Here is a 26,169-nt window from a genome sequence, read left to right as displayed (position 1 = left end):
ACAGGAACAGGACTAGTGTTACAGAATACTGGATACAAGAACAGGACCAGGATAATAGAATACTGGATACAGGAACAGGACCAGGGTTGCAGAATACTGGACACAGAAACAGGACCCGTGTTACAGAATACTGGACACAGGAACAGGAACAAGGTTGCAGAATACTGGACACAGGGACAGGACCCGTGTTACAGAATACTGGATACAGGAACAGGACCAGGGTTACAGAATACTGGATGCAGGAACAGGACCAGGGTTACAGAATACTGGATACAGGAACAGGACCTGGGTTAAAGAATACTGGATCCGGGAAGAGGACCCTGTTTACAGAATACTGGATGAAGGAACAGGACCAGTGTTACAGAATACTGAATACAGGAACTGGACCAGAGTTACAGAATACTGAATACAGGAACAGGACCAGGGTTGCCGAGTACTGGACACAGGAACAGGACCCGTGTTACAGAATACTAGATACAAGAATAGGACCAGGGTTACAGAACACTGGATACAGGAACAGGACCAGGGTTACAGAATACTGGATACAGGAACAGGACCAGGGTTACAGAATACTGGATGCAGGAACAGGACCAGTGTTACAGAATACTGGATACAGGAACAGGACCAGGGTTACAGAATACTGGATACAGGAATAGGTCCCATGTTACAGAATACTGGATACAGGAACATGACCAGGGTTACAGAATATTTAATACAGGAACAGGACCAGGGTTACAGAATACTGGATAGAGGAACAGGACCAGAGTTACAGAATACTGGATACAGGAACAGGACCTGGGTTACAGAATACTGGATACAGCAACAGGACTCATGTTACAGAATACTGGAAACAAGAACAGGACCAGGATTACAGAATACTGAATACAGTAACAGGACCAGGGTTACAGAATACTGGACACAGGAACAGGACCCGTGTTACAGAATGCTGAATACAGGAATAGGAACAAGGTTACAGAATACTGGATACATGAACAGGACCAGGGTTACAGAATACTGGATACAGGAACAGGCCAGGGTTACATTATACTGGATACAGGAACAGGACCCAGTTTACAGAATACTGGATGCAGGAACAGGACCCGTGTTACAGAATACTGAATACAGGAACAGGACCAGGGTTAAAGAATACTGGATACAGGAACAGGACCCAGTTTACAGAATACTGGATGCAGGAACAGGACCAGGGTTACAGAATACTGGATACAGGAACAGTACCCGTGTTACTGAATACTGAATACAGGAACAGGAACAGGGTTACAGAATACTGAATACAGGAACAGGACCAGGGTTACAGAATACTGAATACAGGAACAGGACCTGGGTTACAGAACACTGGATACAGGAACAGGACCCATGTTACAGAATACTGGATACAAGAACAGGACCAGGATTACAGAACACTGGATACAGGAACAGGACCAGGGTTACAGAATACTTGACACAGGAACAGGACCAGGGTTACAGAATACTGGATACAAGAACAGGACCCGTGTTACAGAATACTGAATACAGGAACAGGACCTGGGTTACAGAACACTGGATACAGGAACAGGACCCGTGTTACAGAATACTGGATACAAGAACAGGACCAGGATTACAGAACACTGAATACAGGAACAGGACCTGGGTTACAGAACACTGGATACAGGAACAGGACCCGTGTTACAGAATACTGGATACAAGAACAGGACCCGTGTTACAGAATACTGAATACAGGAACAGGAACAAGGTTACAGAATACTGGATACAGGAACAGGACCAGGGTTACAGAATACTAGATGCAGGAACAGGACCAGGGTTACAGGATACTGGATACAGGAACAGGTCCCGTGTTTCAAAATACTGAATACAGGAACAGGACCAGGGTTACAGAATACTGGATACAGGAACAGGACCAGGGATACATTATACTGGATACAGGAACAGGACCCAGTTTACAGAATACTGGATGCAGGAACTGGACCCGTGTTACAGAGTACTGAATACAGGAACTAGACCAGAGTTACAGAATACTGGATGCATGAACAGGACCAGGGTTACATTATACTGGATACAGGAACAGGACCCAGTTTACAGAATACTGGATACAGGAACAGGACCTAAGTTACAGAATACTGAATAAAGCAACAGGAACAAGGTTACAGAATACTGAATACAGGAACAGGACCAGGTTTACAGAATACTAGATGCAGGAACAGGACCAGGATTACAGGATACTGGATACAGGAACAGGTCGCGTGTTACAGAATACTGAATACAGGAACAGGACCAGGGTTACAGAATACTGGATACAGGAACAGGACCCAGTTTACAGAATACTGGATGCAGGAACAGGACCAGGGTTACAGAATACTGGATACAGGAACAGGACCCGTGTTACTGAATACTGAATACAGGAACAGGACCAGGGTTACAGAATACTGAATACAGGAACAGGACCAGGGTTACAGAATACTGAATACAGGAACTGGACCAGAGCTATAGAATACTGGATGCAGGAACAGGACTAGTGTTACAGAATACTGGATACAGGAACAGGACCTGGGTTACAGAATACTTGATACAGGAACAGGACTTGTGTTACAGAATACTGGATACAAGAACAGGACCAGGATTACATAACACTGGATGCAGGAACAAGACCAGGGTTACAGAATACTGGACACAGGAACAGGACCCGTGTTACAGAATACTGAATACAGGAACAGGAATAAGGTTACAGAATACTGGATACAGGAACAGGATCAGGGTTACAGAATACTAGGTGCAGGAACAGGACCAGGGTTACAGGATACTGGATACAGGAACAGGTCCCGTGTTTCAGAATACTGAATACAGGAACAGGACCAGGGTTACAGAATACTGGATACAGGAACAGGACCCAGTTTACAGAATACTGGATGCAGGAACAGGACCAGGGTTACAGAATACTGGATACAGGAACATGACCCGTGTTACAGAATACTGAATACAGGAACAGGACCAGTGTTACAGAATACTGAATACAGGAACAGGACCAGGGTTACAGAATACTGAATACAGGAACAGGACCAGGGTTACAGAATACTGGATGCAGGAACAGGACCAGGGTTACAGAATACTGGATACATGAACAGGACCTGGGTTACAGAATACTGGATACAGGAAAATCACTTGTGTTACAGAATACTGGATACAGGAACGGGACTCGTGTTTCAGAATACTGAATACAGGAACAAGACACGTGTTACAAATTACTGGATACAGGAACAGGACCCGTGTTACAGAATACTGGATACAGGAACAAGACCAGGGTTACAGAATACTGGATACAGGAACAGGACCAGGGTAACATGATACTAGATATAGGCACAGGGTCACTAATACAGGATACTGAATACAGATACAAGACAAGGTTTACAGTATGTTAAACACAGATAGAGGACCTGGGTTACAATATACTGGACACAGATGTAATAGGGATATAGGATACTGGATACAGGTACAATACCAAGGTTACAGGATACTGGAGGTGACATGAAGAGCAGAGTGGAATCTACCGGAAGCATCATTGGTGCAGGTCGCCCCTCTTCTGCTTTCATGATACAAGGATTTAAGCTTAGATTGAGCAGTGCCACATTCTGAATCTAGGGTGCAGGGGCAGGAAGAGAATTCAGATATGTTCCCCAATGTGCCCTGTTACTTTTCACCAAAGCCTAACACTTGTTGACATGGTACACAAAAATATAAAATTAAGGGCGCTGCATAACACGTATACGGATTAACCTGCTGCAGCAAATATAAGGACCCAACTACCAATTGGTCCTAGTAATAGGCCAATTGCCACATATATAACGTATGTATGTATATATATCTGCGCTGCAGGTATAGTCCAGAACACAATTCACCAAATGGTAATAGAAGAGTGCCGTATGTTTACCTTTCTGGTGTAGTCACAGCGTTATTCATAGAAGCACTTGTCCAAAGGTCCTGTTAGTTTTCAGATGGTTACAAAGAAATGTTCATGCTAAAATTCCTACAACGATCCACAATATTTCCAAGACACAGGATGTGGGGTATTAGCCTGTCCCGGCCGGTGACAGTCCCCTATTCCGTTATAGATAGTCCACTCGCTTCGGTTAGAAGCAGCACACACTTGCTTTAATAGCTTACCGGCGAGGTGCAGTACAACTGCAGGACCTCGCGTGACGTCACAAACACGTGATGTATCACGTGATCGGCTTTCAAAGAAGGTACGGAGCGCACCACAGACCAAGATTCATCCGACGCGTTTCGGAGTCAGCAGACTCCTTCCTCAGGGATGGTCTGGTGCGTAGCATAAGGGGTTTATATGGTGCTGCAAATTGGAAGCGTTATGTTCATTGATTAAATGCAAAAAGTTCAATTTCACTATTAAGACCGTTCGGAATAAGCGTGTTCATTTCAAATATCCATCTACTTTCTTCTCTTGACATTTGATGGATATAGTTTCCTTTCCTCCAACTTTTCTTTACGATTTTAATACCCACGACAGTAATGCCTTTTATTGACCCCCCATGATATTACTGTCGTGGGTATTAAAATCGTAAAGAAAAGTTGGAGGAAAGGAAACTATATCCATCAAATGTCAAGAGAAGAAAGTAGATGGATATTTGAAATGAACACGCTTATTCCGAACGGTCTTAATAGTGAAATTGAACTTTTTGCATTTAATCAATGAACATAACGCTTCCAATTTGCAGCACCATATAAACCCCTTATGCTACGCACCAGACCATCCCTGAGGAAGGAGTCTGCTGACTCCGAAACGCGTCGGATGAATCTTGGTCTGTGGTGCGCTCCGTACCTTCTTTGAAAGCCGATCACGTGATACATCACGTGTTTGTGACGTCACGCGAGGTCCTGCAGTTGTACTGCACCTCGCCGGTAAGCTATTAAAGCAAGTGTGTGCTGCTTCTAACCGAAGCGAGTGGACTATCTATAACGGAATAGGGGACTGTCACCGGCCGGGACAGGCTAATACCCCACATCCTGTGTCTTGGAAATATTGTGGATCGTTGTAGGAATTTTAGCATGAACATTTCTTTGTAACCATCTGAAAACTAACAGGACCTTTGGACAAGTGCTTCTATGAATAACGCTGTGACTACACCAGAAAGGTAAACATACGGCACTCTTCTATTACCATTTGGTGAATTGTGTTCTGGACTATACCTGCAGCGCAGATATATATACATACATACTTGTAGACATGGACACAAGATTCAGAACCGACAACATATGTTAGTTATCTGGATTCAGGATGCAGACCAGTCTAGGTAAAGCTGCAGATATTAGGAGGCCGTATACACTGTTATGGACCTGGTGGTTAGGTGCACCCGGAATGACCTGATGGTTAAACTAGGAATCGGGAAAAGCTCTGGGGAAGGGGGAACTCTGCTGACCGCAAACCCTACTTTTATCACACACACTAGAAATAGCCGTGGAGCGTACCTAACTCTCCCTAGACGCCTCTTCACAGCCTAAGAGCTAACTACCCCTAAAGATAGAAATAGAAGCCTTACCTTGCCTCAGAGAAATCCCCCAAAGGAAAAGGCAGCCCCCACATATATTGACGGTGAGTTTAGAGGAAAGTCACAAACACAGGAATGAAACAGGTTTTAGCAAAGGAGGCCAGTCTTCACTAAATAGTCAGAGGATAGAAAAGGGAACTATGCGGTCAGCACAAAAAACTACAAAAACCACGCAGAGTATGCAAAAAGACCTCCACACCGACTCACGGTGTGGAGGTGCCACTCTGCACCCCCAGAGCTTCCAGCTAGCAAGTAAATACCATGATAGCAAGCTGGACTAGAATAAGCAGTAACAACAAATGAACTAGCAGGAACTTAGCTTCTGCTGGAGTAGACAGGTCATCTGAGAAGTCCAAGAGAGATCTGAACCAATACTGAGACATTAACAGCTGGCATGAAGTAACGATCTGAGTGGAGTTAAATAGAGAAGCCAGCCTAGCCATAAACGAGGGCAGCTGAGAAAGCCAACCTCAAGGACCAGCAGTTCCACTCAAAGCCACTAGAGGGAGTCCCAAGACAGAACTCACCGAAGTACCATTCATGACCACAGGAGGGAGTCCGAGAACGGAATTCACATTAATACACACTCTTCTTCCAGGGTATAGCGACAGGTTTAGCAACAGAGTTCAGTGTGTAGATGTAAGTCCACAGCAGGTAAATACCGCAGCGTCCCTTAGATTTCAGGGTGCAGGATACAGGATAGATACAAGGTGCAGGTGCCATTTGGACCCAGATTGTGCCCAATAGACCCAATCTTCTGCCTCAAGTGTGTAAAATCCTCCTTACAAAAAAGTTACAGAATTGTATCTTTTTTTTTCTAAGTAACTAATGTTTCTCCTATTTCCCCGGATTCCCTCTTACCGTAGATTTTGATATTTTATATATTTCCTTTACTACATTTGTGACATGAAGGAACTCAGGGAAAGAGCCAACTATTGTGAGTGCCGTCCTCTATGGACTGATTCGTGCTTAGTAACGATTAATCAGCAGAGACGTCTTATTCTGGCTCATATAAATATATAGGAATTGAGACTCAATAAACAGATGAGAGTCATTACCGCCAAGTAACCACCTGCGATGTGTGTGTCCGTGATTTATCTGTAAGCTCGGCCGTGGCGTGGTACCGGGACGTCGCCTCCTGGATCACCATTGCCAATGGGAAACAATCTACTGTGCAGAAGTTCCATGTTGTGATACCGCCCACTCTCATATCTATATACAGTGGGGCAAAAAGTATTTAGTCAGTCAGCAATAGTGCAAGTTCCACCACTTAAAAAGATGAGAGGTATCTGTAAATTACATCATAGGTAAACCTCAACCATGGGAGACAAACTGAGAAAAAAAAAAACAGAAAATCACATTGTCTGTTTTTTTATCATTTTATTTGCATTTTATGGTGGAAAATAAGTATTTGGTCAGATACAAAATTTCATCTCAATACTTTGTAATATATCCTTTGTTGGCAATGACAGAGGTCAAACGTTTTCTGTAAGTCTTCACAAGGTTGCCACACACTGTTGTTGGTATTTTGGCCCATTCCTCCATGCAGATCTCCTCTAGAGCAGTGATGTTTTTGGCTTTTCGCTTGGCAACACGGACTTTCAACTCCCTCCAAAGGTTTTCTATAGGGTTGAGATCTGGAGACTGGCTAGGCCACTCCAGGACCTTGAAATGCTTCTTACGAAGCCACTCCTTCGTTGCCCTGGCGGTGTGCTTTGGATCATTGTCATGTTGAAAGACCCAGCCACGTTTCATCTTCAATGCCCTTGCTGATGGAAGGAGGTTTGCACTCAAAATCTCACGATACATGGCCCCATTCATTCTTTCATGTACCCGGATCAGTCGTCCTGGCCCCTTTGCAGAGAAACAGCCCCAAAGCATGATGTTTCCACCACCATGCTTTACAGTAGGTATGGTGTTTGATGGATGCAACTCAGTATTCTTTTTCCTCCAAACACGACAAGTTGCAGTTCCAGTTTGGTTTCATCAGACCATAGGACATTCTCCCAAAACTCCTCTGGATCATCCAAATGCTCTCTAGCAAACTTCAGACGGGCCCGGACATGTACTGGCTTAAGCAGTGGGACACGTCTGGCACTGCAGGATCTGAGTCCATGGTGGCATAGTGTGTTACTTATGGCAGTCCTTGTTACATTGGTCCCAGCTCTCTGCAGTTAATTCACTAGGTCCCCCCGCGTGGTTCTGGGATTTTTGCTCACTGTTTTTGTGATCATTCTGACCCCACAGGGTGGGATTTTGCATGGAGCCCCAGATCGAGGGAGATTATCAGTGGTCTTGTATGTCTTCCATTTTCTAATTATTGCTCCCACTGTTGATTTCTTCACTCCAAGCTGGTTGGCTATTGCAGATTCAGTCTTCCCAGCCTGGTGCATGGCTACAATTTTGTTTCTGGTGTCCTTTGACAGCTCTTTGGTCTTCACCATAGTGGAGTTTGGAGTCAGACTGTTTGAGGGTGTGCACAGGTGTCTTTTTATACTGATAACAAGTTTAAACAGGTGCCATTACTAGTGTTGAGCGATACCTTCCGATATCGGAAAGTATCGGTATCGGAAAGTATTGGCCGATACCGTCAAAGTATCGGATCTAATCCGATACCGATACCCGATCCCAATGCAAGTCAATGGGACGAAAATATCGGAATTAAAATAAACCCTTTCTTTCCTTGTAGGTTCATTCTACATGAAGGAAAACAACTAAGAATAATGTAGGATGTATTGGGGGAGGTGGCGGAGACATTAAAGGCACAGAGGTTTAGCCCAATCAAATAGAATAGCAGGATTTTTATTTTTTTTTATGACGTTCGGCGTTAGAAAGATTTTGACTATGTTAATTTTTTTTTTATTTTGTCAGATATTGATGTTTCACTACTTCCACGCCCTTCACCTTCTTTTTTACTTCTCCCACACTTTCTTCTTCATTATCCTCATCATCAGCTTCTTTGACATCAACTTCTTCACCTTATTCATCTTCTTCTTCGTCTTCTACCTATTATTTTTTTTGTAACATTATTCATATTCTTTTTATTTAACTATTATCTTCTTCATATTCAACTTCTTCATCATATTCTTATTTGTGACAGGCATTCCTGTAATTGTTATCTATAAAAGTTTGAAGATTACACCTTCCGTTCTGCCTGTCACAAAAGAGTTACATTTGTCCGCGTTCAGTTTGGCCTGCAGCATCAGGCTTTATCCAGGGGCACCACGAGGAGGAACGGACTCACCCCCATACACTGCTTAGCCTTCTTCTGCTTATAATTTAGATAATATCTTTTGCACTGATATTTAGTCTTATGCTTAATGTTCTTCTGCTCTTTGTTCTGCAGCCTCTTGTTCTTCTGCTTCTCGGTCTTCCAGGTCGTCGTCGTCTCCGGGGTCGTCGTCATCGGGGTGGTCTTCAGGGTCATCGTCTCCAGGGTCGTCGTCATCTCAGTGGTTGTCGTCTCTGGTGTCGTCGTCATCTTAGGGGTGGTCTTCCGGGTCATCGTCTTTAGTCTCTTGAACTTGGAAATGTAGCAGAAGGTGCAAGAAGGCTGAGAAAATGCCGAGAACCAGCTGACGGTACTGGAACCCGGATGGCTACCCGAAGGTCCAAGAGCCAAAGGAACTACCGAGGACCAGCTGACGTTACTGGAACCCGGTTACTAAGCAGGAGGTACCCGTGCCTGAAAGCACTACCAAGGACCACCTGACGTTGGTGGAACTCGGATACACAGAGGGAGGCACCTAAGCCAAAGGCTCTGCCCGGAACCAGCTGACGGTACTGGAACCAGGATGGGGAGCAGAAGGTACAAGAGCAAAAGACACTGCCGAGAACCAGCTGACAGTACTGGAACCCGGATGGGTAGCCGAATGTCCAAGAGCCAATGGAACTACCGAGGACCAGCTGACGTTACTGGAACCCGGTTACTAAGCAGGAGGTACCCATGCCTGAAAGCACTACCAAGGAACACCTGACGTTGGTGGAACTCGGATACCCAGAAGGAGGCACCTAAGCCAAAGGCTCTGCCCGGAACCAGCTGACGGTGCTGGAACCAGGATGGGGACCTATTCAAGCTTGTCTTCCTAGAGCCCCAACTAGCAGTGTTGGAGCAAAGGGTCAGCAGGGGGAGCAGAGTGTAGGCCGAAGCCTGCACTGGCGTCAGCTTTGGGTCTGTTGTGTCTGCGTGGCGTTTGCAGGACACAATGCCGGCTACACAGCAAGGGAACAGCTGGCGGTGCTGAACCCCACTGACACATTGGCGAGGTGTTTGGCTCTGTGCAGCCAGCACTTCTGGGCCCCAACTGGTGTTGTTAGAGCCCAGGATCAGCAGGAGGAGTAGAGGGAGCGGAGTGTAGGCCGAAGCCTGCACTGGTGGCAGCTTTGTGTCTGCGTGGCTGTTGCAGTACACATTGCCGGCTACACAGCAGGGGAACAGCTGGCGGTGCTGAACCCCACTGACACATTGGCGAGGTGTTTGGCTCTGTGCAGCCAGCACTTCCGGACAGCAACTAGCGGTGTTGGAGCCCGGGCTCTGCAGGTGGAGCAGAGTGTAGGCCGAAGCCTAATTGAACCGATTTTAAAGGTAACCTTTAACCCCCCCTCAGGGGTTACAAACTACAAGAGCCACAGCTTGGGCAGCAGTAATGCTGCACAAGTCTAAGGTTGCTCTTTTAATTTTGCTCCTTGCACACGCAAAAAGAAACACGTGTAACATTTAGGCCCTTAAGCAGTCAAACTGTTTTGGAGGCGTGAGTTCCCTTCGTAATGAGACGCAGCACAGCTGTCAAAAATCCCACCTTGGTGCTGGGCGCAGCCTCCTGAGCGTCGTTATTTGCTGCACAGGAGTCTGCACTGTCGTGTTATCCCATGGCCTTGCGCTATTAGCGCTGCCCGTCCTCTGACATCATTTGATGTCGGCCGGTGCTGTTCGCGATGCCCATGAATCCCAGCCCCGCAGTGTCTTTACATTGTTAAAACACTGCGGGGCTGGGATTCATGGCCTTGCGCAGTACATATGTTCGCCTCTCACACTCGGGTCCTTACACCTGCTTCAGACTGTGCGGCGTCAGCTGATCCCTTATCGCATGCCACGGCCATGAAGCCGCACAGTCTGAAGAAGGCGGAAGGAGATGAGGGACAGGCGAACATATGCACTGCTCATGCCCATCAATCACACCCTCGCAGTCAAAATAAATAAGACACCGAGGGGCGTTGTGTGGGGCAGGGCGGCCGCAGAGGCGCAGCCAGCCAAACAATGATGCCAGAAGACGGGCAGCGCTACCAAGGGTGTTGCAGCGTGTCATTACAAAGGAAAGTCACAACTCAGGGACGGTTAAATGGTCAGAGGACACATTTTAGACGTGTTAAGTTCCACATGTGCAAGGAGAATAAGTTTATGAGCCACCTTGCACACATGCAGCATTACTGCTGTACAAGGTGGCTGTAAAACATACAAACGCCTGGGGGAGGGGGGACAGGTTCCCTTCAATTTCAGTTCTTGTGTCTGCGTGGCTGTTGCAGGACACGTTGCCGGCTACACAGCACGGGAACAGCTGGCGGTGCTGAACCCCACTGACACATTGGCGGGTGTTTGGCTCTGTGCAGCCAGCACTTCCGGGCCCCAACTGGCATTGTTAGAGCCCAGGGTCAGCAGGAGGAGGAGAGGGAGCAGAGTGTAGGCCGAAGCCTGCACTGGCGGCAACTTTGTGTCTGCGTGGCGTTTGCAGGACACGATGCCGGCTACACAGCAGGGGAACAGCTGGCGGTGCTGAACCCCACGGACATATTGGTGAGATGTTTGGCTCTGTGCAGCCAGCACTTCCGGGCCCCAACTGGTGGTGTTAGAGCCCAGGGTCAGCAGGAGGAGGAGAGGGAGCAGAGTGTAGGCCAAAGCCTGCACTGGCGGCAGCTTTGTGTCTGCGTGGCGTTTGCAGGACACGATGCCGGCTACACAGCAGGGGAACAGCTGGCGGTGCTGAACCCCACTGACACATTGGCGAGGTGTTTGGCTCTGTGCAGCCAGCACTTCCGGGCCCCAACTGGCGGTGTTAGAGCCCAGGGTCAGCAGGAGGAGGAGAGGGAGCAGAGTGTAGGCCGAAGCCTGCACTGGCGGCAGCTTTGTGTCTGCGTGGCGTTTGCAGGACACGATGCCGGCTACACAGCAGGGGAACAGCTGGCGGTGCTGAACCACACTGACACATTGGTGAGGTGTTTGGCTCTGTGCAGCCAGCACTTCCGGGCCCCAACTGGCATTGTTAGAGCCCAGGGTCAGCAGGAGGAGGAGAGGGAGCAGAGTGTAGGCCGAAGCCTGCACTGGCTGCAGCTTTGTGTCTGCATGGCTGTTGCAGGACACGTTGCCGGCTACACAGCAGGGGAACAGCTGGCGGAGCTGAACCCCACTGACACATTGGCGAGGTGTTTGGCTCTGTGCAGCCAGCACTTCCGGACAGCAACTAGCGGTGTTGGAGCCCGGGCTCTGCAGGTGGAGCAGAGTGTAGGCCGAAGCCTAATTGAACCGATTTTAAAGGTAACCTTTAACCCCCGCTCAGGGGTTACAAACTACAAGAGCCACAGCTTGGGCAGCAGTAATGCTGCACAAGTCTAAGGTTGCTCTTTTAATTTTGCTCCTTGCACACGCAGAAAGAAACACGTATAACATTTAGGCCCTTAAGCAGTCAAAATGTTTTGGAGGCGTGAGTTCCCTTCGTAATGAGACGCAGCACAGCTGTCAAAAATCCCACCTTGGTGCTGGGCGCGGCCTCCTGAGCGTCGTTATTTGCTGCACAGGAGTCTGCACTGTCGTGTTATCCTTGGCCTTGCGCTGTTAGCGCTGCCCGTCCTCTGACATCAATTGATGTCGGCCGGTGCGGTTTGCGATGCCCATGAATCCCAGCCCCGCAGTGTCTTTACATTGTTAAAACACTGCGGGGCTGGGATTCATGGCCTTGCGCAGTACATATGTTCGCCTCTCACACTCGGGTCCTTACACCTGCTTCCGACTGTGCGGCGTCAGCTGATCCCTTATCGCATGCCACGGCCATGAAGCCGCACATTCTGAAGAAGGCGGAAGGAGATGAGGGACAGGCGAACATATGCACTGCTCATGCCCATCAATCACACCCTCGCAGTCAAAATAAATAAGACACCGAGGGGCGTTGTGTGGGGTAGGGCGGCCGCAGAGGCGCAGCCAGCCAAACAATGATGCCAGAAGACGGGCAGCACTGCCAAGGGGGTTGCAGCGTGTCGTTACAAAGGAAAGTCACACCTCAGGGACAGTTAAATGGTCACAGAGGACACATTTTAGACGTGTTCAGTTCCACATGTGCAAGGAGAATAAGTTTATGAGCCACCTTGCACACATGCAGCATTACTGCTGTACAAGGTGGCTGTAAAACATACAAACGCCTGGGGGAGGGGGGACAGGTTCCCTTCAATTTCAGTTCTTGTGTCTGCGTGGCTGTTGCAGGCTACGTTGCCGGCTACACAGTAGGGGAACAGCTGGCGGTGCTGAACCCCACTGACACATTGGCGAGGTGTTTGGCTCTGTGCAGCCAGCACTTCCGGACAGCAATTAACTGTGTTGGAGCCCGGGCTCTGCAGGTGGAGCAGAGTGTAGGCCGAAGCCTGCACTGGAGCAAGTTGAAAGGGAACCTTTAACCCCCCCAGGCGTTTGTAGCTCAAAGAGCCATCTTGTACAGCACTAATGCTGGAAAAGGTAAACGTAGCTCTTTAATTATGGTCCTTGCAAACGCTGAACTTGACACTTTTGAAATGTGTCCCCTCACACCGTTAAACTGTCCGGTCGGTGGAACTTTCCTTTGTTATGTGACACAGCACAGCCGTCATCCTTACCCCCTTGGCGCCGTGCGCCGCCTCCTGAGCGTTGTTTGAATCTGTCCCGGATCCTGCGCTGTTATGTTAGCTTTTGGCCATGCACATATTTTGCGCTGCCCATCTTCTGACATCATTTGGTGTCGGGCTGGCTGCGCCTGTGCGGCCGCGCTGGCCAAGATCCCGCCTCGCTGTGTCATCTGTTATGACCCCAATGGCGAGGGTCTCAGAGGAACGTGGAAGTCTGCAGAATACAAAAATCCAGCTCATAGGGCAGTGGTAACTGGGTTGACCATATATCTACTCCTAACGCCAACACTAGAAGTAGCCGGGGATCATTCCTACGTTGATTCTAGATGACACGCGCCAGCCGGAGAATCTAGCTACCCCTAGTAGAGGAAAACAAAGACCTTTCTTGCCTCCAGAGAAGGGGACCCCAAAGCTGGATAGAAGCCCCCCACAAATAATGACGGTGAGGTAAGAGGAAATGACAAACACAGAAATGAACCAGGTTTAGCACAGAGAGGCCCGCTTACTAATAGCAGAATAAAGAAAGGTAACTTATATGGTCAACAAAAACCCTATCAAAATCCACACTGGAAATTCAAGAACCCCCGAACCGTCTAACGGTTCGGGGGGAGAACACCAGCCCCCCTAGAGCTTCCAGCAAAGGTCAGGATATAGATTAGGAACAAGCTGGACAAAAATACAAAACCAAAACAAATAGCAAAAAGCAAAAGGCAGACTTAGCTGATATAACTGGAACCAGGATCAGTAGACAAGAGCACAGCAGACTAGCTCTGATAACTACGTTGCCAGGCATAGAACTGAAGGTCCAGGGAGCTTATATAGCAACACCCCTAACTAACGACCCAGGTGCGGATAAAAGGAATGACAGAAAAACCAGAGTCAAAAAACTAGTAACCACTAGAGGGAGCAAAAAGCAAATTCACAACAGTCATCTAATGTAATCACTCTGCGGACCTGTGATCCATGGGCATGAGCAGTGCATATCCTCGCCTCTCACTCCCCTCCCTACGGCTTCTTCAGACTGTGCGGCGTCACGGCCGTGGCATGCTATTATGGATCAGCTGACGTTGCACAGTCTGAAGAAGGCGTAGGGAGATGAGTGAGAGGCGGAGGTTCAGATATGCACTGCGCATGTCCATGGATCACAGGCCCGCAGTGGGATTAAATCAGAAGACACTGCGAGGCGGGATCTCGGCCAGCGCGGCCGCACAGGCGCAGCCAGCCTAACACCAAATGATGTCAGAAGACGGGCAGCGCAAAATCTGTGTATGGCCAAGGGCTAACATAACAGCGCAGGATCCGGGACAGATTCAAACAATGCTCAGGAGGCGGCGCACAGCGCCAAGGGGGTAAGAAAGACGGCTGTGCTGCGTCACATGACAAAGGAAAGTTCCACCGACCGGACAGTTTAATGGTGTGAGGGGACACATTTCAAAAGTGTTAGGTTCAGCATGTGCAAGGAGCACCACGAAAAGAGGCACTTTTTCCTTTTGCATCATCATTACTGCTGCAGAAGGTGGCTCCTTCAGTAACAAACGCCTTACAGGTTCCCTTCAATTTAAGTTGTTGTGCCTGTGTGGCGGTCGTATGACACGTTGCCGTATACACAGCAGGGGAGCAGCAGGCATTACTGAACCCCACTAACACATTGGCGAGGTGTTTGGCTCTGTGCGGACAGCACTTCCAGACAACAACTAGCGGTGTTGGAGCCCAGGGACAGCAGGAGGAGGTGGAGGAGATAGGAGGGATTGCCACACACACAGCTGGGGAACAGCTGACGTTACTGAACCCCAATAACAGAGGAGCGACTGTTGACTGTGCGGACAGCACTTCCAGACAACAGCTAGCGGTGTTGGAGCCCAGGGACAGCAGGAGGAGGAGGTGGAGGAGATAGGAGGGATTGCCACTCACACAGCTGGGGAACAGCTGACGTTACTGAACCCCAATAACAGAGGAGCGACTGTTGACTGTGCGGACAGCACTTCCAGACAACAACTAGCGGTGTTGGAGCCCAGGGACAGCAGGAGGAGGAGGTGGAGGAGATAGGAGGGATTGCCACTCACACAGCTGGGGAACAGCTGACGTTACTGAACCCCAATAACAGAGGAGCGACTGTTGACTGTGCTGACAGCACTTCCAGACAACAACTAGCGGTGTTGGAGGCCAGGGACAGCAGGAGGAGGAGGTGGAGGAGATAAGAGGGATTGCCACACACACAGCTGGGGAACAGCTGACGTTACTGAACCCCAATAACAGAGGAGCGACTGTTGACTGTGCGGACAGCACTTCCAGACAACAACTAGCGGTGTTGGAGCCCAGGGACAGCAGGAGGAGCAGAGGAACACAGTGTAGGCCGAAGCCTGATTGGAGAAAGTCGAAAGGGAACCTTTAACTCCCCTGTTGTGAAATTGGATTTTGGGCTCCCCCGGTGGCCACTGGTGGAATTGAACTGGTGTGCATCATCCTCTCTGTTCACCTGTTTCCATCAGGATGTGGGAGTCGCTATTTAGCCTTGATCCTCTGTCACTTCCATGCCGGTCAACATTGTAATCAGAAGCCTTTCTGTGCATGTTCCTGCTGCTAGACAACTCCCAGCTAAGTTGGACTTTTGTCCTTGTTTGTTTTTGCATTTTGTTCCAGTTCACAGCTGTAGTTTCGTTTCTGTGTCTGGAAAGCTCTTGTGATCTGAAATTGCCACTCTGATGTTATGAGTTAATACTAGAGTCTTAAAGTAATTTCAGGATGGTGTTTTGATAGGGTTTTCAGCTGACCATGAAAGTGCCCTTTCTGTCTTCCTGCTATCTAGTAAGCGGACCTCAATTTTGCTAAACCTATTTTCATACTACGTTTGTCATTTCATCTAAAATCACCGCCAATATTTGTGGGGGCCTCTGTCTGCCTTTCGGGGAAATTTCTCTAGAGGTGAGCCAGGACTATATTTTCCTCTGCCAGGATTAGTTAGTCCTCCGGCCGGCGCTGGGCGTCTAGGGATAAAACGCAGGCTACGCTACCCGGCTACTGTTAGTTGTGCGGCAGGTTTAGTTCATGGTCAGTTTAGTTTCCATCCTTCCAAGAGCTAGTTCTTATGTTTGCTGGGCTATGTTCTCTTGCCATTGAGAACCATAACACTCCCCCCAAGGCGTTTGTAGCTGAAAGAACCAGCTTGTGCAGCACAAAGGATGCAAAAGGAAAAGGTGGCTCTTTTCATTATGCTCCTTGCAAACACAGAACTAAACACTTATAAAATGTGTCCCCTGATACCGTGAGACCGTCCCGGAGGTGGGACTTTCTTTCGTAATATGACGCAGCACAGCTGTCTTTCCTACCCCCTTGGCGCCGTGCGCCGGCTCCTCAGCGTTGTTTGATTCCGTCCCGGAGCCTGCGCTGTTATGTTATCCCTTGGCCAGGCACACTTAGCGCTGCCCCTCTTCTGACATCATTTGGTGTCAGGCTGGCTGCGCCTGTGCGGCCGCGCTGGCCGAGAGCCCGCCTCGCAGTGTCATCTAATGTAATCCCACCGCGGGCCTGGGATCCATGGCCATGCGCAGTGCATATCCTCACCTCTCACTCCCCTCCCTACGGCTTCTTCAGAGTGTGCGGCGTCACGGCCGTGGCATGCTATTAGGGATCAGCTGACGGCGCACAGTCTGAAGAAGGCATAGGGAGATGAGTGAGAGGCGGAGGTTCAGATATGCACTGCGCATGTCCATGGATCTCAGGCCCCCAGTGGGATTAAATCAGGAGACACTGCGAGGCGGGATCTCGGCCAGCGCGGCCGCACAGGCGCAGTCAGCCTGACACCAAATGATGTCAGAAGAGGGGCAGTGCTAAGTGTGCCTCGCCAAGGGATAACATAACAGCGCAGGCATCGAGACAGAATCAAACAACGCTGAGGAGCTGGCGCACCGCGCCGGGGGGGGTAAGAATGACGGCTGTGCTGCGTCACATTTCAAAGGAAAGTCCCACCTCCGGGACGGTTTTACGGTATCAGTGGACACATTTTATAAGTGTTAAGTTCTGCGTGTGCAAGGAGCTAAACAAAAATAGCTACCTTTTCCTTGTGCAGCATTACTGCTGCACAAGTTGGCTCTTTCACCTCTTTCACGGCTTGTGATTGGTCGCTGAGCGGTCACGTGGGCCGCCGCGACCAATCACAAGCCGTGACGTTATCAAAAGGTCTTTCAAGCGCCATTCTTAGGAACGGAAGATGCCGGTTACCAGCGGCGATGTCCAGGCTGCGTCGGAGAGGTGAGTATATCAATATTTTTTATTTTAATTCTTTATTTTACACTTAAATGTGGATTCCGATACCGAGTTCCGATATCGCAAACATATCGGAACTCGGTATCGGAATTCCGATACCAGATTCAGAAGATCGCCGACCTCATGGCCGACCCCACACAGGGGTCGGGTCGGGTTTCATGAAACCCGACTTTGCCAAAAGTCGGCGACTTCTGAAAATGGTCGACCCGTTTCGCTCAACCCTAGTTGTGAAGTCTGAACGGCGCGGAGTGCGACTTCTTTGCGCCTGATGCAGCTGGTACTCCATTACAGCTTGCTGCTGCTCACACAACCGCTCCAACATATGTAACGTGGAATTCCACCTGGTAGGTAGGTCACATATGATGCGATGTTCCGGCAGGCGGTGTCGGCGCTGCAGAGCCGCAATGCGCGATTTTGCCGTGCTGGAACGCCGCAAGTGAGCACACTCTAGGCGGACCTTGTGCAGCAGTGCATCAAGATCCGGATAGTCCCTCAAAAAACTCTGCACAACCAAATTGAGCACATGTGCCAGACATGGGATGTGAGTGAGGTTGCCGAGGCCCAGAGCTGCCACCAGATTTCGGCCATTATCACACACTACCATGCCTGGCTGGAGATTCGCTGGCACAAACCACACATCGCTCTCCTGCTTGATGGCATTCCAGAGCTCCTGCGCTGTGTGGCTTCGATTCCCCAAATAAATTAATTTCAAGACGGCCTGTTGACGTTTGGCCACGGCTGTGCTCATGTCGGTCGCAGGGCCGGACTGGGACTAAAATTCAGCCCTGGCATTTGAAGTCACACAGGCCCACTTGTCGCATGGTGACTGTATAATATCTTTGTACACTTGTAGGCTACAAGAAGTGAGGGGAGTGTAACACAACTATATAACATATAATTACAGCTGTATCCAACATTACAGCTCAGCCCCCATAGACTATAATACAGCTCAGCCCCCATAGAATGTAATGCAGCACAGCCCCCATAGACTATAATACAGCACAGCCCCCATAGAATGTAATACAGCACAGTCCCCATAGAATGTAATGCAGCCCAGCCCCCATAGAATGTAATGCTGCACAGCCCCCATAGAATGTAATGCAGCACAGCCCCCATAGAATGTAATGCAGCACAGCCCCCCATAGAATGTAATGCAGCACAGCCCCCATAGAATGTAATGCAGCACAGTCCCCATAGAATGTAATGCAGCACAGTCCCTATAGAATGTAATACAGCACAACCCCCATAGAATGTAATACAGCACAGCCCCATAGAATGTAATACAGCTCAGCCCCCATAGACTATAATACAGCACAGCCCCATAGAATGTAATACAGCACAGCACCCATAGAATGCAATGCAGCCCAGTCCCATAGAATGTAATACAGCACAGCCCCCATAGAATGTAATGCAGCACAGCCCCCATAGAATGTAATACAGCACAGCCCCCATAGAATGTAATGCAGCCAGCCCCATAGAATTTAATGCAGCACAGCCCCCATAGAATGTAATGCAGCACAGCCCCCATAGACTATAATACAGCACAGCCCCCATAGAATGTAATACAGCACAGCCCCCATAGAATGTAATACAGCACAGCCCCCATAGAATGTAATGCAGCACAGCCCCCATAGAATGTAATACAGCACAGCCCCCATAGAATGTAATGCAGCCAGCCCCATAGAATTTAATGCAGCACAGCCCCCATAGAATGCAATGCAGCACAGCCCCATAGAATATAATGCAGCACAACCCCATAGAATATAATGCAGCACAGCTCCCATAGAATGGAATGCAGCCAGCCCCATAGAATATAATGCAGCACAGGCCCATAGAATGGAATGCAGCCAGCCCCATAGAATGTAATGCAGCACAGGCCCATGGAATGCAGCCAGCCCCATAGAATATAATGCAGCACAGGCCCATGGAATGGAATGCAGCCAGCCCCATAGAATATAATGCAGCACATGCCCATGGAATGGAATGCAGCCAGCCCCATAGAATATAATGCAGCACAGGCCCCATAGAATGTAATGCAGGCAGCCACCATACAATATAATGTGTTGTGGATTCTGTTTGTGGGCTCCCTCTGGTGGTTACTGCTGGTACTGGGTGACTTTGGTGGGTTGCGGCCTTTGGTTTCAACCTGTCCATCAGTGGCTGGGTGTTTCCTATTTTACCTGGCCTTTCTGTCATTCCCTTGCCGGCTATCAATGTATTCAGATGTGCTCTGTTTGGTTCCTGCCTACCTGCTCCCAGATCTTTCAGGATAAGCTAAGTGCTGATTTTCAGTTGTTTGGTTTTTTGTCCAGCTTGCTTATTATGTCTCTATGCTAGCTGGTAGCTCTAGTGGACTGAGGTTCTCCCCATGTGCCATGAGTTGGCACATGGGTTCTTGTAATCTCAGGATGGTTTTTTTGATTAGGGTTTTTTGCTGACCGCTCAGTCCCCTTTTGTATCGTTCTGCTTTCTAGTTTACAGCGGGCCTCAATTTGCTAAAACTATATATATCATCTCTATGTGTGTGCCTTCCTCTCATTTCACCGTCAATACATGTGGGGGGCAACTATATCTTTTGGGGTTCATTCCTCTGGAGGCAAGTGAGGTCTTTATTTTCTCTGCAGTGCTAGTTAGCTCTTAGGCTGGTGCGTGGCGTCTAGAACCAACGTAGGCACGCTCCCTGGCTATCTCTAGTTGCGTTTGTCAGGCGTAGGGCAGCGGTGAGCCCAGGTTCCATCACCCTAGAGCTCGTCCGTAATATATTTGTACTTTGCTTGTCCTGTGCTATCCCTAGCCATTGGGATTCATGACAATAATGCAGCACAGCCCCCATAGAATGTAATGCAGGCAGCCCCCACAGAATGTACTGCAGGCAGGCAGCCCCCATAGAATGTACTGCAGGCAGGCAGCCCCCATAGAATGTACTGCAGGCAGGCAGCCCCCATAGAATGTACTGCAGGCAGCCCCCATAGAATGTACTGCAGGCAGGCAGCCCCCATAGAATGTACTGCAGGCAGGCAGCCCCCATAGAATGGAATGCAGGCAGGCAGCCCCCATAGAATGTAATGCAGGCAGGCAGCCCCCATAGAATGTACTGCAGGCAGGCAGCCCCCATAGAATGTACTGCAGGCAGGCAGCCCCCATAGAATGGAATGCAGGCAGGCAGCCCCCATAGAATGTACTGCAGGCAGGCAGCCCCCATAGAATGTACTGCAGGCAGGCAGCCCCCATAGAATGTACTGCAGGCAGGCAGCCCCCATAGAATGGAATGCAGGCAGGCAGCCCCCATAGAATGGAATGCAGGCAGGCAGCCCCCATAGAATGGAATGCAGGCAGGCAGCCCCCATAGAATGGAATGCAGGCAGGCAGCCCCCATAGAATGGAATGCAGGCAGGCAGCCCCCATAGAATGTACTGCAGGCAGGCAGCCCCCATAGAATGGAATGCAGGCAGGCAGCCCCCATAGAATGGAATGCAGGCAGGCAGCCCCCATAGAATGTACTGCAGGCAGGCAGCCCCCATAGAATGGAATGCAGGCAGGCAGCCCCCATAGAATGTACTGCAGGCAGGCAGCCCCCATAGAATGGAATGCAGGCAGGCAGCCCCCATAGAATGGAATGCAGGCAGGCAGCCCCCATAGAATGGAATGCAGGCAGGCAGACCCCATAGAATGGAATGCAGGCAGGCAGCCCCCATAGAATGGAATGCAGGCAGGCAGCCCCCATAGAATGGAATGCAGGCAGGCAGCCCCCATAGAATGTACTGCAGGCAGGCAGCCCCCATAGAATGGAATGCAGGCAGGCAGCCCCCATAGAATGTACTGCAGGCAGGCAGCCCCCATAGAATGGAATGCAGGCAGGCAGCCCCCATAGAATGGAATGCAGGCAGGCAGCCCCCATAGAATGTACTGCAGGCAGGCAGCCCCCATAGAATGGAATGCAGGCAGGCAGCCCCCATAGAATGGAATGCAGGCAGGCAGCCCCCATAGAATGGAATGCAGGCAGGCAGACCCCATAGAATGGAATGCAGGCAGGCAGCCCCCATAGAATGGAATGCAGGCAGGCAGCCCCCATAGAATGGAATGCAGGCAGGCAGCCCCCATAGAATGGAATGCAGGCAGGCAGGCAGTCCCCCCCCCCAATAGCTCCACAATCCACTCATCACTCTTTGTTAAAAAACAAACAAACACTCTACTCACCTCTCTCCTCGTGCCCCGCGCTGCTCTCCTCTGGCTCCGGTCTCAGCAGCTGCAGTCTGCCCGGCGCCCAGTCACACTGCAGGTGCGCGATGATATGACGTCATCGCGCACCCGCAGTGTCAGCGACAGGCAGAGCGGGGAATGATGGGAGAGGGGGCGTCAGCAGACGCACTCTCCTCCATCATTGCATTCAACTGTACCGGCATCTATGACGCCGGTATAGTTGAATGCGGGGCCGGGAGTGTGCCGCAACAGCGGGGGGAAGAGTGCCGACAGCGGCACACTCAAGCGGCCCACTACTGCCATCGGCCCTTCTGGCATTTGCCAGAACTGCCCTATGGCCAGTCCGGCCCTGGTCGGTCGTAACAGGTAAACGTTCATCACGGGTCCATATGGAGGTGGACTGTGACGGCTCCTGCAGCGATGTTTCTGAGGAACTGGTGTAAGAGGAGGAGTCAATGCGTACAGAATGGATTCCTGCAATCCTTGGAGTGGGCAGGACAAGTCCTGCGCCACTCGCACGATCTGTACCCGGTTCAACAACATTAACCCAATGGGCAGTGAGGGAAAGGTATCGCCCCTGTCCATGTTGACTGGTCCATGCATCGGTGGTGAGGTGGACCTTGCTACTGACGGCGTTCAGTAGCGCGTGTTTTATGTGTCCCTCCACATGCTTGTGCAGGGCAGGGACGGCTTGCCTGCTGAAGTAAAAGCGGCTGGGCACATTGTACTGTGGGACTGCCAATGACATCAAGTCACGGAAGCTGTCAGTCTCCACCAGCCTGAATGACAGCATTTCCATTGACAGAAGTTTGGCAATGCCTGCAGTCAGAGCCTGTGCTCGTGGGTGGTTTGACGAGAAAGGCCGCCTTTTCTCCCATGCCTGTACTACCGATGGCTGTAGACTGGGCTGGGAGTGTGTGGATGACTGGGAACGTGGTGCTGCGGGTGGAATTACAGTGGGTCTCTGGACAACAGGGCCAGAGGTTCTTCCACGGCGATTCTGGGAGGAAACCGAACCAGCTGTGTGTGAGCTGGAGGAAGAGGCAACACGAGCTGAAGAGGTGGTAGCTGCCGCTGTTGGTTGGCCTAGCTCTTCAGTGTGTTTTTCTAACTCCGCCGCGTGCCTGGTGCGCACATGTTTCCACATGTTGGAGGTATTGAGGTTGCTGACATTTCGACCTCTTTTGACTTTGTGATGACACACCTTGCATTTGACATAGCAAATGTCATCTGCAACTGTGTCAAAAAAGGACCAGGCACTGCAAGTCTTGGGAGCACCCTTTTTGGCTTTTGGAAGAGACATGCTCTGAACGGGTACCAAAGCGGAGGCTGCAGGATCCGCAGTCTTCCCCCTCCCTCTGCCTCTTTGGCCCGTTTGGGGAATCTCTTCCTCAGAGCTGCTCCCACCACCTTCCTGTCCCTCACGCCAAGATGGGTCAAGGACCTCATCATCTACACTACCCTCTGCCACCAACTGCTCCTCCTGGGTAGTCTCAGCAGCAGAGCACGCACCAGAAAGTGGCACCTGAGTGTCATCAGCGGATGCGTCCTGCGATGTGACCGGAGGCACTGGCCCACCCGCCTCTTCAGAGGAAGAGAGAAAAAGCGGTTGGGCATCACTGCACCCTGCCTCTTCTTCCATTTCTCCAATGCTGCTTGGCTGGCCCCCTGTTTCCAAGCCAAGAGATTCAGAGAACAGAAGTAGAGACGTGTTATGACCCCAGTGGCAGAGGGTCTCAGAGGTGATTACCAAGTCTGCAAACACAAAACCAGCTCCTAGGGAAGTGGTAACTGGGCTGACCGTATACCTAATCCTAGCACCACAAATAACAGCAGCCGGGGAACGTTCCTGCGTTGATCCTAGACGTCTCGCGCCAGCCGGAGAACTAACTAACCCTAGTAGGGAAAAGACAGACCTCTCTTGCCTCCATAGAAAAGACCCCAAAGGTTGGATACAAGCCCCCCACAAATAATAACGGTGAGGTAAGGAGAAAAGACAAACGTAAGAATGAACTAGGTTTTAGCAAAGAGAGGCCCACTGACTAATAGCAGAATATAGGAAGATTACTTATACGGTCAGCAAAAAAACCCTATCAAAATTTCCATGCGGGATATTCAAGAACCCCCGAACCGTCTAACGGCACGGGGGGGAGAATATCCGCCCCCTAGAGCTTCCAGCTATATCAGGAATCACATTTAGTACAAGCTGGACAAATAAAGTAAGCAATGCAAATAACCAAAAAATAAGGAAGCAGGACTTAGCTTATTTTGCAAGAACCAGGACCAGCAGACTGGAGCAAACAGAAAAGATCTGATAACAACGATGCCAGGCACAGGACTGAAAGTCCAGGGAGCTTATATAGCAACACCCCTGGACTAACGAGTCAGGTGGATACCAAGCTGAAGAAAGAAACTCCCAGAGTCATATTGCTAGTGACCACAAGAGGGAGCCAAAAAATCCAATTCACAACAGTACCCCCCCCTTAAGGAGGGGTCACCGAACCCTCACCAAGACCACCAGGATGATCAGGATGAGCGGCGTGAAAGGCACGAACCAACTCGGCCGCATGAACATCAGAGGCGACCACCCAGGAATTATCCTCCTGACCATAGCCCTTCCACTTGACCAGGTACTGAAGCCTCCGTCTGGAGAGACGAGAATCCAAGATCTTCTCCACCACATACTCCAACTCGCCCTCAACCAACACCGGAGCAGGAGGCTCAACAGAAGGAACCACAGGCACAACGTAGCGCCGCAACAAAGACCTATGGAACACGTTGTGAATGGCAAACGACACCGGAAGATCCAAGCGAAAGGACAGTGGATTAAGGATTTCCAAAATCTTATAAGGGCCGATGAAGCGAGGCTTAAATTTAGGAGATGAGACCTTCATAGGGACAAACCGCGAAGACAGCCACACCAAATCCCCAACACGAAGTCGGGGACCCACACCGCGGCGGCGGTTGGCAAAATGCTGAGCCTTCTCCTGTGACAACTTTAAGTTGTCCACTACGTGATTCCAAATCTGGTGCAACCTATCCACCACAGAATCTACCCCAGGACAGTCAGAAGGCTCAACATGTCCCGAGGAAAAACGAGGATGAAAACCAGAGTTGCAGAAAAATGGCGAAACCAAAGTAGCGGAACTAGCCCGATTATTGAGAGCAAACTCAGCCAAAGGCAAGAAGGTCACCCAATCATCCTGATCTGCAGAAACAAAACACCTCAAATAAGCCTCCAGAGTCTGATTTGTTCGCTCCGTTTGGCCATTAGTCTGAGGATGAAAGGCAGATGAAAACGACAAATCAATACCCATCTTAGCACAAAAGGATCGCCAGAACCTGGAAACAAACTGGGATCCTCTGTCAGACACGATGTTCTCAGGAATGCCGTGTAAACGAACCACATTCTGAAAGAATAAAGGAACCAGATCGGAAGAGGAAGGCAGCTTAGGCAAAGACACCAAATGGACCATTTTGGAAAAGCGATCACATACCACCAGATGACAGACATGCCCTGAGACACCGGAAGATCTGAAATGAAATCCATGGAAATGTGCGTCCAAGGCCTCTTCGGGACAGGCAAGGGCAAGAGCAACCCGCTGGCACGAGAACAGCAAGGCTTAGCTCGAGCACAAGTCACACAGGACTGCACAAATGTCCGCACATCCCGTGACAGGGAAGGCCACCAAAAGGACCTAGCCACCAAATCTCTGGTGCCAAAAATTCCCGGATGCCCTGCCAACACCGAGGAATGAACCTCGGAAATGACTCTGCTGGTCCATTTATCAGGAACAAACAGTCTGTCAGGTGGACAAGAGTCAGGTCTACCAGCCTGAAATCTCTGCAACACACGTCGCAAATCCGGAGAAATGGCTGACAAGATTACTCCCTCTTTAAGAATACCAACTGGTTCTGAGACTCCGGGAGAGTCAGGCACAAAGCTCCTTGAAAGAGCATCAGCCTTCACATTCTTTGAACCTGGTAAGTACGAGACCACAAAGTCAAAACGGGAGAAAAACAATGACCAACGGGCCTGTCTAGGATTCAGGCATTTAGCAGACTCGAGATACATCAGATTTTTGTGATCAGTCAAGACCACCACACGATGTTTAGCACCCTCGAGCCAATGACGCCACTCCTCAAATGCCCACTTCATGGCCAACAACTCCCGATTGCCAACATCATAATTCCGCTCAGCGGGCGAAAACTTCCTAGAAAAGAAAGCACATGGTCTCATTACAGAGCAACCAGGACCTCTTTGCGACAA

The sequence above is a fragment of the Ranitomeya variabilis genome, chromosome 4 (genome assembly GCF_051348905.1).
Source record: "Ranitomeya variabilis isolate aRanVar5 chromosome 4, aRanVar5.hap1, whole genome shotgun sequence".
NCBI lineage: Eukaryota > Metazoa > Chordata > Amphibia > Anura > Dendrobatidae > Ranitomeya > Ranitomeya variabilis.
This window is presented reverse-complemented; position numbering follows the sequence as displayed.